General features: G+C 36.7%; 1 protein-coding gene and 1 pseudogene across 1 annotated transcript in view; both read left to right on the forward strand.

Annotated features, from left to right (window-relative positions):
* Nucleotides 1-17,490, forward strand: part of Prrg1 (proline rich and Gla domain 1) — a 110,001-nt gene that overhangs the window by 15,827 nt on the left and 76,684 nt on the right. The gene's annotated exons all lie outside the window — the stretch shown is intronic.
* LOC141420003 (5S ribosomal RNA) lies at nt 16,541-16,658 on the forward strand (annotated as a pseudogene).

A 17,490-nucleotide genomic window follows, 5' to 3' on the forward strand; every position in this document is an offset into this window, starting at 1 on the left:
CTTGAGTATAACCTTCTATTGAATCCTTCTGATGAATCACCGAAGTTGATCATGGTCCTATGTCCACCCAAACTGTATTCTAACTTAATTTTGTTGTGGTGAGAGAACATATTTTCTATAATTTCAGCTTTTCCTTTCACATTTTGGAACTTGTTTTATGGCACAGAATATAGTCTTTTGCTAAGTGTACCATGTACCCTGAGAAGAAAAGTATATTCGTCCATTATTGGTGTATTGTTCTGTATTAGTTAGGCCAAAATAAGTAATAGTGTACAGCTCTTCTATGTCTTTGCTGACTTTTTTTTTCTAGTTCAACTACTTGTTAAGATAGTAGTGTTACATATCCAGTTATGATTGTGGAATTGTCTGTTTCTCCACTCATTTCTGCCAGTTTTTGTGGCATGTGTTTTAAAACTCTAAGATGCATACAGATTTGGCATGAAGTTTCCTGTTGAATTGACCCTTTTATAATTATGAAGTATTCTTCTTTATCTCTTAAACATTTGCTTTTGATATTTGCCATCTGATATTAATACCCATTCTAGCCTTTTGCTTATTCTTTACAAGGTATATCTTTTCCATCAATTTACTTTTATCCTGCCTGTGTATTTATATTTAAAATGAGTATCTTGTAAACATCATATAGTTTCTTTGTCTTCCCAGTGCATCTGCTTCTTTTCACTCACTATTGCTTTCAGGGTGGCAGCTCTAGTCTCAGCTGTGAATATCCAGATTGCTTTGCATCTGTTCCACACAAACTTGGTTCAGGGTTCAGTTAGAGATGTGAGAATCAGAGTTTGGAAATTCCCTCTCTAGCTCTCTTCTCTCTGGTATTCCAAAACTCTCTTCAGCATTCTCCAACTGGACTTCTGTGGTTCTTTAAGCCAAAAAATGAGGTTTAGTTTTTCTTGTGTGTTCCCCCTCTTCCACTAGCTGCTGTTCACCACAAGTGCTGCACTTAGTGCAGGCTAAAAGCCAAGGTAATGAAAACTTAATTTGTATAGCTCCTTGTCTCCATTCCTCCTAGCAATTGTGGATTCCTTGTCAGAGTCTGTATGCTTCTGTTCACTGTCCAGTACTTAAGTTCATTTCTCTTTATATTATGTGGAGGTTTTAGAATTATTTGCTCTGAGTGTGTCTGCGGGTGTGGGAAGAGATCTTCCCTTAAAATATTACTAGAAAAAATAAAATGCACAACAATACATTTAATAAGAGAATTATAATAGTTATAGATTGAAAAACTATAAAATAGCATTAAAAAATAAAGAAGGATGGGCATGGTGTTTCATGTCTGTAATTCCAGCTACCTAGGGGCTAAGGCAGAAGGATTGTAAATTCAAGGCCAGCCTGGGCTATATAGTGAGACCCTGTATCAAAGAAAACATAAAAAGGAGGAGGAGGATCCTGATTAGCAACCTGTATAATCCCACCTCCTTAAATTGTGTTGAAATTTGAATAACTTTTCACAGAATCTGAAGGATCTTTTTTAAAGAAAAAACTACATACAGTTGTCTTGAGCCAAATGATTCCTTTCTTATAGATAGAAGACCTGCCGTGAAGTTAAGTATTCAATAAATGTTAGTTGAGTCCATTAAATATAGATTCACCATAATAAATTACTAAGCATACTAAATTAGCTAAGTGTGAACATTTTGATTATCTCAGAAGATGATTAATGAAAATTTGTATATTTTTCTTTTTTGTATTTATGTAGATACACAGGCAACATATTTCAAACCATTGTAAGTAGATTAATCTGCCATGATATATATTGTTACATTGTGCTATATATATGAGTAGTTTTGGGGAGAGCACTATAGTGGTGCTTCCTCCTTCTGTCTAATTCATTTGTTGAAGAACTGTAGGGAATTAGAGAGCTAAGTAATTAAATGAAGTTCATTTTTTAGTTTCTGACTCATAACAGCCAAAGCAAATGAGATTATTAACAGGAACACCTTACAGATGCTTGTAGAATTTAGGAGGCCTGTAGAAATTATCATGGAATTAAGAGTATAGAGTAGCAAAGAATGAAAGTTTATTTTTTTGTTTGGGTTAATATGCTGTGAAGAGTATGTCTATATACATAAAATATAAAATACACTTTTGACTTTTGCTCATTATCCTCCTGTTAATGCACATGTAAGAGCTTATGTGGACTCTTGATATCATTATGATAAATTACAGGCCTTATCATAGGTAGGTGCTATTCATTATTGAATGGAAACGAAATAAAGTAGCCTTGTTGATCCTTTGCTAAAACTAGCATATTTGGCATTGACTTGTCAGGGTGATTATTATAAAGGAGATGTTACTGTGGAACTCTTTCCTGGGATTCATCCAAGTATTCAGCCTTCAGTGCTCTGCCCTGGGTCTCCCATTTATGTGGTAATGTAGACAGACTGGAAAACCTGAAAACACTTAGGATTTCTGGGTTTACTAAGGAGCCATGTTACTCATCCTGCAGTAGGCTCTAGTGACCCACAACTACAGATCAACCTACATGCAACCTCTTTCTCCTTCAGGTAGCCTGAGTTGAAATTCAGTGTTCTAAACCTCTTTGAGGGTTTAATTGCATGAGTGAGCACTGAAAATGTGAAAAAAACTTAGATCAGAATAACAAGGTAAGTAGGTATGAAGAATGTTTTTAATGGCTATTCATGCATATTGCTGGCAGGATATTTCTTCCAGATGATTCCAAAAGATTCATTTGTAATTTAATGGGTTTTTGTTTGATTCTTCTAAGGCTCTAGTTGCATTCCTGTCAATTCTGTACCAGACCACATTAGTTATTACCTTTTGTCTTACTCTAACTAATCTCTTAGGTGGATGAATGCCTCAATTAAATGGGAAATAAGACACTATATTTTTAAGGGACTTTCCTCATATTTCAATACCTGTGTGATGCAGACAAGGAGAAATTCTATTTTAGAATTAACGACACAGTTTTAGAATCCTATAATGCTTACATGAAGTTTGGCAAAATGCTTGGCCAAAAAGCATTTTTTCCTCAAATTAGTAGCTGCATTGGTATGTGGGAGGAGCCCTTTCTAAGATTGGCTTTCCTTGGTAGCTGATGCTACAACTAGACATTTCAGAAGCAGTTTCCAAGGAGGTGACTAGATGGTGAGGTAATTTTTTTTAAAGTACTTGGATCCTGATTTTCTCCAGAGGCTTTGAAGCTGTGAGTTACACAATAGACTGATTTGATCTCCTGGGATCTTTGCCAAGTTTGTAATTGCACTGAGATTTTTAATGATCACAAATGACAACACCATGTCCTTTGCTTTGTTTTAGCAGTGAGGTAATTACTACACGATAAGGAAGAGAGTGAGTTTTAGATTGGAAGGTTTGGAAGATTAGACTTCAACTCAAACCCAGCACTCTATCTGAGATAGTTATGTAGCCACTGAGTTGTGACTAGTTGTTTTGCTGAAATAGCCTTGAAGTTGTCCATTAGACTCTAAGCAGCATGGGGCAGGTTTTTTTGACATTTTGGTAATTATATTGAGTTCTGTCACAGTAGTTGCGTGGGTTAGTCTTTATTAATTTTTGCTAGAAGAATTAGAAGTTACATTTTGTTCCAATGTCCTAGGTTTCTTTACTTTTTTAGTATAGAAATAAAAGTAGCAATGTTGGACAGGAGGCAGAGTAAGGTGTTCATTCCTTTCTGCTCTTGGCAAGCAAGTCTTCATTTTTCCAAACTCTTAAGTGTCACCTCATCTGTGAAGCCTTCTTAATCTTTTCTAGTATAACTAACCTAATCATTCTTCTCTGCATGTGATATGTTTATTTTTATTTTCTGTGGTTCTAGGGATGGATCCTACGGCCTTGCACACTAAGCAAGTGCTCTACCACTGAGCTATATCCCAGGTCCTTATTACATTTTAATGTGCATATGCCTCCCTCAGTAGAGAGCTCAATTATTATTCATCTGATTATTCCTGGTATGTTAGTAGAGAGTGTTTGGCTGCAAGTAACAGGAAATACAATTAATAGAAACTTAGATGGTTCAGAGAAGGTATCTTCAAGGATGCATGTGTCTTTCTATTTTTCCAATCCACCAAGCTTTGCATGTAGTTCTCCTTGTCATGATTGTACAATAGGTATACTCCATGCCTTGCATCTATATTCTATGCAGGAAGAAAGAGGGCAAATGGCAGAAGGATTTACCAGAAGTGTGTCCTCTTAAAAAGAAGACTTTTTTTCTTACTTCATTTTGATCAGAACTGGGTCACATGCCTTAGTTGCAAGGCAATCTGAAAACTATTCCAGTGTTTATACTAGAGAAAGGCAAGGGTAGGTGGTATTTGTGTAGGTGGCCTACAGTATCGTGTTCTGATTGGGTGCTCCTTTGAAATGTTCTGGCACATGTCTGGTCAGTTATGTTCTATGTTGAACTTATTTTAGAAGTAGATTCACCATCTTAAATCTCAAGGACAAAATCTGTTTCATTGCTATTCCTTCAAATTCTTTGTATCTATTTTTAAAGTATGATCTTGCTCATTCTTTCAAATTAAACTTACTTTGGCCATTTCCAAGATGAAGGATCTGGTTGGAAGTGGTAATAAGCAATAGTTCAAGAGAATATAGTTCCCAGAACTTGGCCTCAGTGGTATCAAAATCATTCAACTATGTAAGCGATGAACTCCATAATAGCCCCAACAGTGTGGGAAACATTCAGTTTTATAAATGGACTCACAAATATTAAAATAATTTCTATGCTCCCAAAGATTCTGTGATTTCTAGATGCCCTTTAGCTTTCAATTCCTTTTTCCTGGCTGCAGAATTCGGTGTGTCTATTTTAGTGTTTATTTGATTTGTATATCAACAGAGTCTCTGGTTATCAATGAGATATCCTTTTTGAATCGATTAGAATGAGGCTAGATGTAGCTAAGAATCCTTAGGATCCTCTAATCTTTGATACTGTCCCTATTTTTATTCTCCTTTGCCTTCTTAGGGTCCTCCTTCCTCTAATTAATGAGTTTACATGTGTCATTTACATATTCTCTGGATAGCTGTATATTTTAATGTCCTGTTCATTCTATGAGTAGAGAATATTTGTTCAGCCATGAATTCCTGTGTTCTCACTATATTAACAGGAAAACCCCATGTTGATATATGTTAAACTAATTCCTTTCCTCAGAGACCAAGCTTTCCTCCACAGACCTTTCATTCAATTATTCTGGGAAAGGAAGAGCTGTTTTGAATGTTTCTCGATTTTGGAGTTGTTTCTAGGAAACTTATGTCCAATTTGGTAGTGGAGCATTGCCCTTCTTTAGGGCCATTTATTTGAGGAACAAAAGATTAAATAAGACCACACATGTTAAGATCCTACAAAAAAGGATAGTTCTTTTGGGTAGCAATTTTGAGAAGAAAATGTTCTTGCCTGCTTTTAAAATTTGTAACAGAGAAGGTGTACACTCATAAGGAACAGAAAGCACACAATTTTTTCCAAAAGCTATAAAAGAATAAATGCAGCTAGCTCATGCGTATATTATGTATTCAAACTTTATTGGTGATCAAGGCATTATAAAGTAATGAGATACCATACCACTTTTAATTTATTGAATTCACAAAGTTGAAAAACATTCATCGCTGACAAATGGCAGTCTTAAAATTTTTTTAAATTAAATTATAAAAGATCAACACCCCCAAAAGTAATGAGGCCAGTATAATATAGACTTCTCTGTCCATGATTTTACTTTAGATATTGTTTAAAAAACCTAATCTGGTTCCCTTACTTCTTCCCTACTTCCTACACTGCTAGTACCACCCCCCACCACTGCCACATATGCACACCTGCCCAACACTCTCTGTAACCAGTCTTGTACACTAGTGGTGAAAATGAAATTGGTACAATCTTTCTTGATGACAAGTTAGTAATAATTACTTACCTTAGGAGTTTAAGTTCAGAAAACAGTAAGAGATCTGTCTAAAATATAGGTAGGAATGTTTACAGCATTATTTATAATGAAGAAATGAAACTATCCTAAGTGAACACCAAGAGAGGACTAGAACTGGCTAAATAAATAATAAATATACATAGAATGGATTTTGAAGCAGCAAGTATAATTTATATGTTTCCCAAGTTGTCAGCCTTAAATATACATCACTTTGTTTATTAGAAAATATTCATATGTCATACAAGAACCTATATCCAATTCAGTGCTAAAACATATGGTTTTGTATTAAGAGTAGTTAAAGTAGAAAAAGAAAGGAAAAGGGAGAAAATAAGAACCCAAAAGATTAGTGGAGTTTACAGTGAAAGAAAGGTAGTGAAGCAGGCAACTGGTTTGTTTTGACTGTTCAGGGGATTTGGTACCTTAGCTGTCAGTTACTGAGCATTTTCTTGATGCCTGCTGGGTGCTGGATTCTAGTAGTGCAGAGGTAGAGTCATGGCCTCATTCCTCAAGCAGCTTACAATCTACAGGAAGTAATGTGCCCAAAAAAGTGATGAGCAAGTAATGAGTACTGTAGATTTGAATCCTATAGAAATTTAGAGTACAGAGAAATGACATCCTGCTGGGCTGGTGGAGATGCATGTCTCAGAAGAAGGGAATTATACTGTCACTAATGGTGGCTTTAGGATTCAAATAAGCTAAAAAGGAGGGAACAACATATTTAGACAGTGCTCTACCACTTGAGTTATGACTCCAAAATAACATATTTGAAAGAAGGGGAATGGTGTGAACAAAGCGTTGGAAATGGGAAAGAATACTGCATTTGTAGAGAGCTAGGTTGACTGAATTGTAAAGCAAATGAAAGGGGTAGAACTCTGAAAGTCTTGCTTTAGGACCTGTGGTTCTTGTTGCTTTTAACTGCAGTTTGCAAAAATGGCCTTTTCACTATTAGAATCCACTATAGGACATATATTTTTAGCCAAGAACTGAATTTTTTCCATTTTGGGCTCAATACTGAAGTGAGAATAGCAGTAGAGAAAGAATCAAACCTGGGATGTGGTGCAAGTTTTTACCAAGTGGTGGTTTTCTAACCAAACCAAGCCTTGATCTCCTATCTGTGAAACAGGTGTATTACTTACCTTTCTGGACTCCTAGGGTTTTTGAGACAGGATCTTGCTGTGTAGCCTAAGCTCATCTTGAATTCACAATCCTGCTTTAGCCTTTGAGCACTGAAATCACAGCATGCACCACCACACCTGGCTTCACAGGATTCTTAATGTGCAGATCAAGTAAAATGATATAAATGTTCTTCTTGATGTATAACCGAGGGAGAAAAAGAAAAAAGTCTTCTTTAGACAGAATTCACTCTGCACCCTCTGATTCCTCACCTAACTTTGATGAAGGAGAAAGGATTTATGGTGATATTTTATCTCATCTGAAAACGAAGTACTGGAGTGGAAAAAAATCCAGAAAAAAGTACAAGAACTGTTAGTACATTGTCCCCAGACAGTTGGACCCCAATATAAGGTCTTGGGCTTGCTTACCTTTTAGCCATAACTCTATTATAGCAGAGATCTTGTTTTGTTTTGGTTTATTGCTCCCGGGGATCTAATGATTTAGTAAACTGGCTTTGCAAGCTTTCCACAACCTGTTGCTGATGCATGGTAATTATTAGGAACCCAAGGCTACCCTCAAATGAACTTTAAGCCCTTGCCCTTAATAGTTTAGAGTGGAATGACATTCTGAATTCTCTTGGCTCATGGGTTTGCTTATCAGCATTTCTTTCAGGACTGCTTGCTGCTCTTTTTGGAGAAGGGCCAGCAGAGTGACTCAGATGTTCTAGATTTTCTTTATAGAATGGCCATCAGACGCTGGTCTGGATCAGCCAGTTGCAATGAGTTTTCCTTTGGCACGGTCATTCCACTAGGTATGTTTTCATTTGTATGTCTAGGCAGTTTTAGGAAGCCATTTGAGTGGGCCAGTTTCTAAATATATTATACAAATACAGAATACATTACTACTGTGCTATTTTGCCATTGACCTACTTATAAAAGAGAAGCTCTAAGAAATTGTACTATAAAATACATTACCATATTTACTATATGGACATTAAAGACATTGGTCATCACATTTCTTTTGAGGATACTAGGGTAATTTTTTTCTCAAACCTCAAATCATAAGTAATGAAACTTCTGGGCAAACTGGTTTGTTTTGTCGTGGCTCATGTAACTAATAATATTTCTTGCCATTGGCTACTGTGATATTTATCTCTTCTTTTATCAGTTACGGAACACTTTAGCCACTTTTTGTATACAAACTTGAATCCTGCCTTTGTCTTTTGTATTCTTGATTTTTCTCATTGGCATGGTTTCCTCAAATGCTTTGCATTTATAAACTTTAACTTCTCCTATTAAAATTATATAAATCACCATTTTGGGCAGTACTGGAGTTTTGAACTCAGAGCCTCACTCTTGCTAGACAGGTGCTCTACTGCTTGAGCAACTCTGCCAGCCCTTTTTTGTGATAGGCTTTTCCAAGGTAGGGTCTCATGATCTATTTTCCCAGGCTAGCTTTGAACTGTGGTCCTCCTGGTCTCTTCCTCCTGAGTATAGGCATGATCCACCGGTACCTAACTATGTAAATCATCTTTAATTTCCCCCAGGACTAGGTAGGATCTGAGTAAACAAAGTGAGTTTGATATTGAAATAATAAATTTAATGTGTTGTATGTGTGTCATTTTTCTTTTTACTTGTCATGATTTGGTGATAACCTAAGGTACGACTTCGATGATATACAGAAATATATAACAGTTGAATTTTTAGATAAAGTAGTTTGAGAGTCAAAACAACTGACCAAATGTATACAATAACCCTTACAATGAACACCTAAAGATGTACAAAAATTTTATCTTGTCCTTTCCTTCCCAAGCTTCCCCGGGTATCTGTACATTTCACCAGAAAACCTTTTATAAAAGAGGAAATAGAGTAACAGAGAAACATTTCACAAGTAATGAAGGATGGAGCAGACTGACCTGGTAGATACTGTGTCACTATCGATTATCTTACTCACCCTTTCTGATACAACTCTTCCACTGTCATATCATCTCTATGTCACTATAGGATAATTCCAATTTTTATAGTTTGTTCCAGGTAGGTATTAAGAAGCAAGCTGATTAAATTAATTCACATGTGTATAAAGAGCTTATAGCACTGTTTATTTTCTAAGCAATATGTGTTTGCTTGCCTCACAGGTTACCCTTACAGTAGTTGTATCTACAGATTTCCAAATCCAGTCTCTCACACTTATTGGTATAAGGAAATAATCAGAAATGAGAATAATAATTTCTATTTTAAAATATGCCTTGCTACATTATTTTTAATAGCAAAATAGAATCAATTCTTAAGGGCTGCATAATTCTTTAATGTTTAGCTATAGCAAAGTTTATTTCCAAATATGTTTAGAACAGGATTAAATTATTGTATATGAAGATAATTCAGCATTAAGAATCATGCTTGTGAAATTTTAATTTTATAGGAAGATTCTTACCAACTATGGATGAGAAAAGTAGAAAACAAAGACAAGCTATGGTGGCTCACACCTGTAATCCCCACTGCTTGGGAGGCAGAAATTGGGAGGATCATGGTTTGAGGCCAGTCTGAGCAAAAAGTTTGCAAGACCCCATCTCAACAAACAAGCTGGATGTGGTGGTGTACATCCCCATAGTCACATTGGAAAGGAGACTTAGGTAGGAAGATCATGGTTAGACACCAGTGGGCCAGGGTTGGAACAAAAGCAAGACCCTACTTGAAAATTAAGGCAAAAAGAGCTGGACCTGTGGCTCAAGTGGTATAATTCCTGCCTGGCGACCATAAGACCCTGGGTTCAAACCTCAGCATTGCCGCAAAAAAGTAGGACAAGAAATAGAATATCACATGAGCAAAATTTGTTAAAATATCCTTTTTTTAATTCAGTGAATTTTGCACATATAGTATGTCAGTATAGTAATGAGTGTAAGGATATAGCATCAAATAAGATACATGTGATTCCTGCCAGCATTAAACAAAATATGACATCATCATGAAATTAAGTATCCCTTGGGGGATTGGTGATTTCTAATCAAATATGATTAAGCAGCCAGACATGATGGTACATGACTATAATCCCAGTTACTCTGGTGGAGGAGATTATGATTTGAAGCCAGCCAGGGCAAAAGTTAGCAAGACCCTATTCAAAAACAAACCCAGAATAGTGGTGCATGCCTGTGGTTCCAACTACTCAGGAGGCAGAGATAGGAGAATCAAGATTCAAGCTAGCCTGGGCAAAGTTGACATAAGACCCTATCTGAAAAACAAACTAGAAGCAACAGGACTGGGGATGTAGCTCAAGTGGTAGAGTGCTTGCTGCCTAGCAAGTCCCTGAGTTCAGTCTCCAGAACTGCAAAAACATGTGATTAATCTCATTTTCTAGTTTGTAGACTTTCTAGGATCTTCATTTTGTATCTCTTGTGCTTTTTTTTGTCTGAGAATTCATAGCCTTGTAGGTCAATTTGATTGGGCAGGAGAGTTTGAAAACAAAAGCAACAGACAATTCATCATCTTTGGATTTTCTTCATCTTTGTGGTTAGTGTTGCCCAATAACTTCAGCTCCTCTAGGAATCCATCCTTGTGATTTTGTGCAGGAGAAAGAGTTTGCAGAGGAAAGTAGCATTTCTGCAGTGGTCTTTTAATTTTACCTTATAAACAAACCCATAGTCATGGTTTTATAGGATGTAATTATTACTATTTGTACATCATTATCAGTTTAATTTATTTATTGCAGTACTAGGGTTTGAACTCAGGGCCTCATGCTTGCTAGGTAGGTGCTCTACCACTTGAGCCACTCTACCAGCCCTTTTTTGTGTTGGGTATTTTCGAGGTAGGGTCTCGTGAACTGTTCACCTGAGCTGGCTTCAAACCATGATCCTCCTGATCTCTGCCTCCTGAATAGCTAAGATTACAGGCCGTGAGCCATCAGTGCCTGGGCTCTCAATGCCCAGAAACTTGAGACAAGTTTCCCTTAAAATATTTAAAAATGATCATTATAGTAAAAGAAACTTTGCTCAGAAACAATATTTTATTTATTTATTTTATCATTATTATTATTGCTGTGCTGGGTGGGGGTACATTGTAGCATTTTAAAAAAGGAGAAACTATTTATTGAAGAAACTATAAATCTTGTTATTTAAGAACTTTATCCTGCAAAATAAGCATTCTTTAGAATTGAGGTCAATGTTTTAATTTTGCATGTCAGGCCATTAAATTTTGGTTTTACAGGTAGCTTTAGTGTAATATCCTTGAACATATTCATTAGAGTGACATGATTTGTTAGTGATGCAACAGTAATACATGTTACAGAAAGAGTGCTGTCTTTTTAAGGCCTCAGAGGTATATAAAATTTGTCCCATATGCTATATGTAATAATTTCTCAATGTCATTTTTGTGATATGCATACCTAATAGGGTAATGGGAGAAATTTAAATATGAGAACCTATTTCCTTCTGGATTGTCTATGTTGAGCTCTTGAAGTCATTTGTTATATCTGATCTTATTTTTAAACGTTAGAATATCTGAACTTTTTATGGTCACATTGAAAACACCAGTTTGTTATATTTGGGGTTAAAAGTCTGTGTTGTGGTATGTCTAAGATAATGAACCAAAGCCACATTGTTTATTCTTCTACTTTTCACTCACACATGGTGTCCATTATGTATTGATCTTGTCGAGCAATATTAACTTCCTTTAACTGATTGTTCTGCTATCTGAAGAATCTTATTAAAATTTAATCAGTAAACTAAAAATAAGCAGCAAATGCTATAGTACATTCTGGTAACTCATAAAAGAAAAAAGAAAGTAAAGCCTAATATAGCCTTGTGAGTTTAAAGGAAGGTTAGTATATATTTATTGGGTATTCAAGGGTATATATAAATGACCACTCATTTTTCGTCCCTTGAGAAGTGTGATGTAATGGGAGCACACTTGCAGGTGATACACCTCTCCATTTGCAGAATATTTACTGTTTTACCTACTAGCACTAAAGTGCTCTGAATTATATAACATTCTATAACAGGGCTACATATAAGGGGCATCTGTGCTCCTTCTTTTCTCTGAAAAGCCTTTCTGGACAGTGACAAAGACTAACATGATTCTCAAGCTATTTTCTGTATGCCATTTACTTCCCATCTACTGAAAAGGTACAAATTCTGCTCACATGAATTATCTTCATAATAGCTTCCCTCCCTTATTTTGTCTCAGTTCTTGCTTTAAGGGTTCCTTTTGCCCTGTTGGTTTCCTTGTTTTTCTTTTCAAAACATTTCTGGATTTAGAAGCAGCCCCTAGCCAGCCACATTTCCACTATTAGTTATAACTTTATTTTTTTCTTTATAATGACTGTTCTGCTCAAAGGCATTTGTTTTCACAATACCACAGAGAACTCATTTGTTTGGGAAATTATGGTCTTTTGCTGATCTTAAAAGTAATATATGCTTCAATGGACAAGACTTTAAACAAGCACTGTACAAAAGATGTCCAAAAGGCCAATTAACATACCAAAAGTTGTTCATCTTCATCACAGGAAAACACACAATTGATACCATTATGTTCTATGTAATGTGGATAATAAAGATAATTCCAAGAGTCTTCAAGAATGTAGAGCAACTGGAACTCTGTGCTGCTACTGAAAAGTGTAAATTGGTATAACTATATTGAGAAGCTGTTTAATAGCAATGAACAGAGCTGAATATAGGCATGTCTGTAAGTCAGTAATTCCTGTCTAGGCATATACCCAAAAATAGATATATAGGTTCATTAAAAGATATTTACAAGAATTCATGTAGCACTATTTATAATAAACCTTAAATTTTAAGCAACTCAAATGTCCATCAGTAGTAGAATGAATAAATAAATGGAGATACATACCTAACATGGAATCAGTAGTGAGAATAAACTCCAATAATGTATAACAACATAGATTGAACAATATAGATGAATCTCACAAACATTCTGGTGAGCACAGAAGTTTGATCTAGATACGTGTACACTGTGTTTGCAGTTTTGTGAAGTTTAAAAACATGCAAAACTAAAATGAGGTATAGTGGCACATGCCTGTAACTTCAGCACTCAAGAGACAGGCAGGAGGATTGCAAGTTCGAGGCCAGCCTGCATTACATAGTGAGTTCAAGGTTTGTCTGGGATATATAGTGAGATCCTATCTGAAACCACTCTGCCCCCCCCCGAAAAAAAACAAGCAAAATTAACCCATGGAGTAAGAAATCAGACTAGGAAGTAAGAACGGGGCAAGGGGAGGGTTTCTGGGGTGCTCTTAATACTCTGTTCAGTGTCTTGATTTAGATGTGCTGGTTACATGGGTATGTTCACTTTGTGAAAATTCAACAAGGTATAAATTTAATGATCCTTGCACTTCTCTGTATGTGTAACCAACCAGCTGCTTGAGATTATTCTCCTCTACCCAGATAGAAATTGTGAGTAGGCAAGATGTATATTTTCTAATGTTGGCAGTCCCAGGCCCTTGAGTTCACAAGGCCTAGAGGCTGAACTGGCAGGCTCAGAGGCTTATAGCTCCAAGCCCTGAGAATCGGGGATTTATTGCTCCAGGACTTAGAAGCCCCAGACTTGTGGCTTGAGGTACTTAGGTTGGAGGTTTAGGTTAGAAGTTATTGCTGTGGATTTTAGCCACCAATAGCCCTAGCACTTAGCAGCTACTGTAATCATCAGATTCTAGCATTTGTGAGTAGTAGCAGCAGGCAGTGCCTGCTAGTGTTAAAGCTCCTGAATGGGCTTCGGGTGTTGGAACCCTTAGCTAAGCTAGCATTACAGCTTTCAGGCCTAGGGTGTTGGACCCCTTGGACCTTAAGGCCAACTCCTGGAATTCTTCCAGTGAGTGGGGCCCAGTTTCTCGTTGTCAGTTCTTCACAGCCTTCATTGTCTCTGTCACCTCTGATCCTCACCCTGGTCAGTCTCTGAAACTCTTTAGCTGCCATCTTGCTACTACTGCTGCTGTTGCTGTTGCCTTCACTGTGGCTACCATTCCACTGCTGCTTCCACCATCTGCCCTTCATGTTAGCAGCTCAGATGGTTCTACTAATAATAAAATCAAAAGTTGGCAAGAAAAGAGCACTTGAGAGAAGGCTTTTAAGGAGTATAATGTAACACCAGTGGACAGCACTAGAGGGTGAGCCCAACAGCCTGCTTATACAGCCAGAAAGGGGTGAGTGGCAAGGGTGCTTGCACCACTTACAGCACAGTCCTTCAGTTCTCAATGCAAATGAAGGACTGTGCTTGCACAAATCACAAGCCCACAAGCCTTCTGCCAATAGTGGAAAGTGCTCCCCCTCTGGCCTGGGTGAAAATGGCTGTTAGAGTTCACTGAGGCATGTGATTGGCAAAAAGTCTAGTACAAGCCCTTTGAATCAATTGTGCTGAAATAGTGCCTTTTGCTGAGTGGAGGAGTGCTTCAGCAGGAAGTAGCTGTCATTGCAGTGTAACTTCTTCAAGGCCTCCATGGAGTGTTCCAAGCAGCCAGGCTGCCATGTGGGGCTGCTTGGCTGAAAATCCTCCACTTGAGGCAGGCAGGCATAAAGGGAGGGCCTTTCAAACTACCTTATCTTGACAGTTTTAATCATTCCCTGAGAGCATGAGAAGGATGTTTATAATAAAGACTTAAGGAAAGCTCAGCACAGACAGAACCAACAGTTCTAATAGCACTTAACAGTACTAAATAGTATTTAATAATGCTTAAACACTGCTTAACTCCTGCCCCAGTACCCCAAAGATCTGTCTCATATGTATGCTATATTTTTAAGCTATTGCATAAAAAGAATGATATGTGCTGTATTATTTATGTACTTCTGCATAACAAATTACCTCAAATCTTAGCAGCTTCAATTGAAAAACATGTGTTAACCTCACACAGTTTTTCTGACAATCAGCAATTCAGGAGCAGCTTACCTAGATGATTTTAGTACAGGTTCTTTGAGGAGACTGTTATTAAGATGTTAATGGGGTTGAAGGGGACTAAAGATATTTGAAGACTTGAATGGGGCTAGAGGACCTGCTCCAAGATGGCTGATTCATGTACCTGCTGAAGCAAGCCTCCATGAAAGACCCTTGTATTATTATTATAAGCTAAAAAAAAAAAACAGATAGCACATCAGATTCTCCTTGACTTACAGTGGGGTTATATCCCAATGAACCCATCATAAGTTGAAAATATCCTAAATCAGAAGTTCTGTTAATGCACCTAATCTATTACACATCTTAGTTTAACAACACAGCACACCATAGAGTGTTGGTTGTTTCACCTTCTAATTTCCTGGCTGTTCAGGAGCTGTGGCTCACTGCCACTGCCCAGTATCACCAAAAGAGGATCATACGACGTACTGACTAATCTGCAGTAAGATCCAAATTAATAATTCTACATGCAGTTTCTACTAATGTGTATCATTTTCACATCATTGTAAAGTTGTAAAATAGTAAGCTGAACCATTGTAAGCCAAGAATTATGTGTACATAATAAGATTTTAAGTACATTTTTAGGCTTTTCCTTATCAGTATACATTAGTTGTACAAGTGGATTTCATTTTGTTATTCCCATGGATGTCATTTTATTATTCCCATAGATGTTTACACTTCACTTTGAACAAGTTCACATACTCAACTCTACTCCATTAACATAATGATTTTGCATATGTTATACATATGTAACAAGTGATATCATGAATACTCCTTATAGTTTTTTCTTCACTCAATATTTTGTGAACTTTTAAAAAATTTTTTGTGATTGGTTGAACTATAGACCTATTTCATCCTTTATTGCATATACCTTTATTGAGCTATAATTGACACACAATTGGCATACATGTATATATTTTAAGTACAAAATTGGACACATTTTTATGTATTTATATACCTAATTAAAATGGATAATGAGTAAGCTATCATCCCCAAAAGTTTTCTTCTGTACCTTGGTAAGCCCTCCTCTTATTTTTTTTTTATTTTGGAAACATTTTTTATTATGTAGCCCGTGCTGTCCTTGAACTCATGATTCTCCTGTCTCAGCCTCTTGAGTGCTGGGTTACAAATGTGGGTCACCAATTTTCTTACTTATTTTTCTTTTTTGGCAGCACTAGAGTTTGAACTTAGGGCCTCATGCTTTCTAGGCAGGAGCTCTATCACTTGAGCCACTCCACCAGCCCTATTTTTGTGATGAGTGTTTTTGAGATAGGGTCTCATGAACTATTTTCCTGGGCTGGCTTCGAACCTCGATCTTCCTGATCTCTGCCTCCTGAGTAGCTAGGATTGCAGGTGTGAGCCATTAGTGCCTGGCTTCTCATTATTTTTAATGACTGAAAAGTTTCACTTACATATATATAGAGTATCTGTAAAATCCATACTTATATTTGCTCACAAATAGCTCAATTTAACTTTTGATTTAAACTGTAGGAACCCCCTCCCACAAAGTATAACATTGACACACAGTGTTCTTGTATATCATTGAGCCAGATTTCCTGGATTAGCTCTGTCACTTTACAAACTTTATGACCTTGAGCAGATTGCTTAACCAGTATGTATCAAGTTCCTTATCTAGTCTACGGCATACCACCCTGAACACGCCCGATCTCGTCTGATCTTGGAAGCTAAGCAGGGTCAAGCCTGGTTAGTACTTGGATGGGAGACTGCCTGGGAATACCGGGTGCTATAGGCTTTAAAGAAAAGTTCCTTATCTATTTAGTGGGGTTAATGGTAGTACTATATGTAAGTCATAAGATTGCAAAGATTAAAGGAATTATTATATATAGTGATCTGGTAACAGTGTACTATGTTACTATCTGCTGCTATTATTTTCAATAGTTGTTTTGCTAAAAGTCCACTTTTCAGTTTCTCTTGATGATACTAAAGCTATGATTTGATAGGGCCTTGTGTTCAGATAGCCTTTATTCAAATAACCAGAATATACTTCTTCCTTTTTACTCTTCTATACCTTCCTTTGAGCATCTTGCTGAAGATGATTAGAGGTATGTATTAATGCTAGGCTGTTTTAGTACTGGGGAGTTGGACCTTAGGGACATTGCATATACTGAGAGATACCTAAAATAGAATGCTTGCAAAACTAATACAAATAAATTCTTACAAATAAAGATATCTAAATGCCAATTGCATGTCTACATTAAAACTTGTTAGAGATAACTTTGATAGTAAAGATTATACATGTCCAGTAGCTATTCCTTGAGCATATACTGAGTTGCATATTCTATAAAAGATTCAAAGAATTACTAGGCCTCTGGAAACTTCTGTATCTTTCCTTCAAGTCATAAAGATTCAGCGACATTCATTGTATATCTCTTATGAAAAGCCCATTTTATTTGTGTCATCTCATTAATGCTCATATATATGTGCAAGCTAGAAAGTTGATCTCAATGAAGTAGAGAATAGAATAGTGATTATCAGAATTTGGGAAGGTTGCGAGTGGGGGCTAGAAAAAGGATGAGTGACAGATACAGGGGTATATTTAGAAGGAGGAATAACTTCTAATGTTC

Source organism: Castor canadensis, chromosome X, assembly GCF_047511655.1.
Source record: "Castor canadensis chromosome X, mCasCan1.hap1v2, whole genome shotgun sequence".
Taxonomy (NCBI): Eukaryota; Metazoa; Chordata; class Mammalia; order Rodentia; family Castoridae; genus Castor; species Castor canadensis.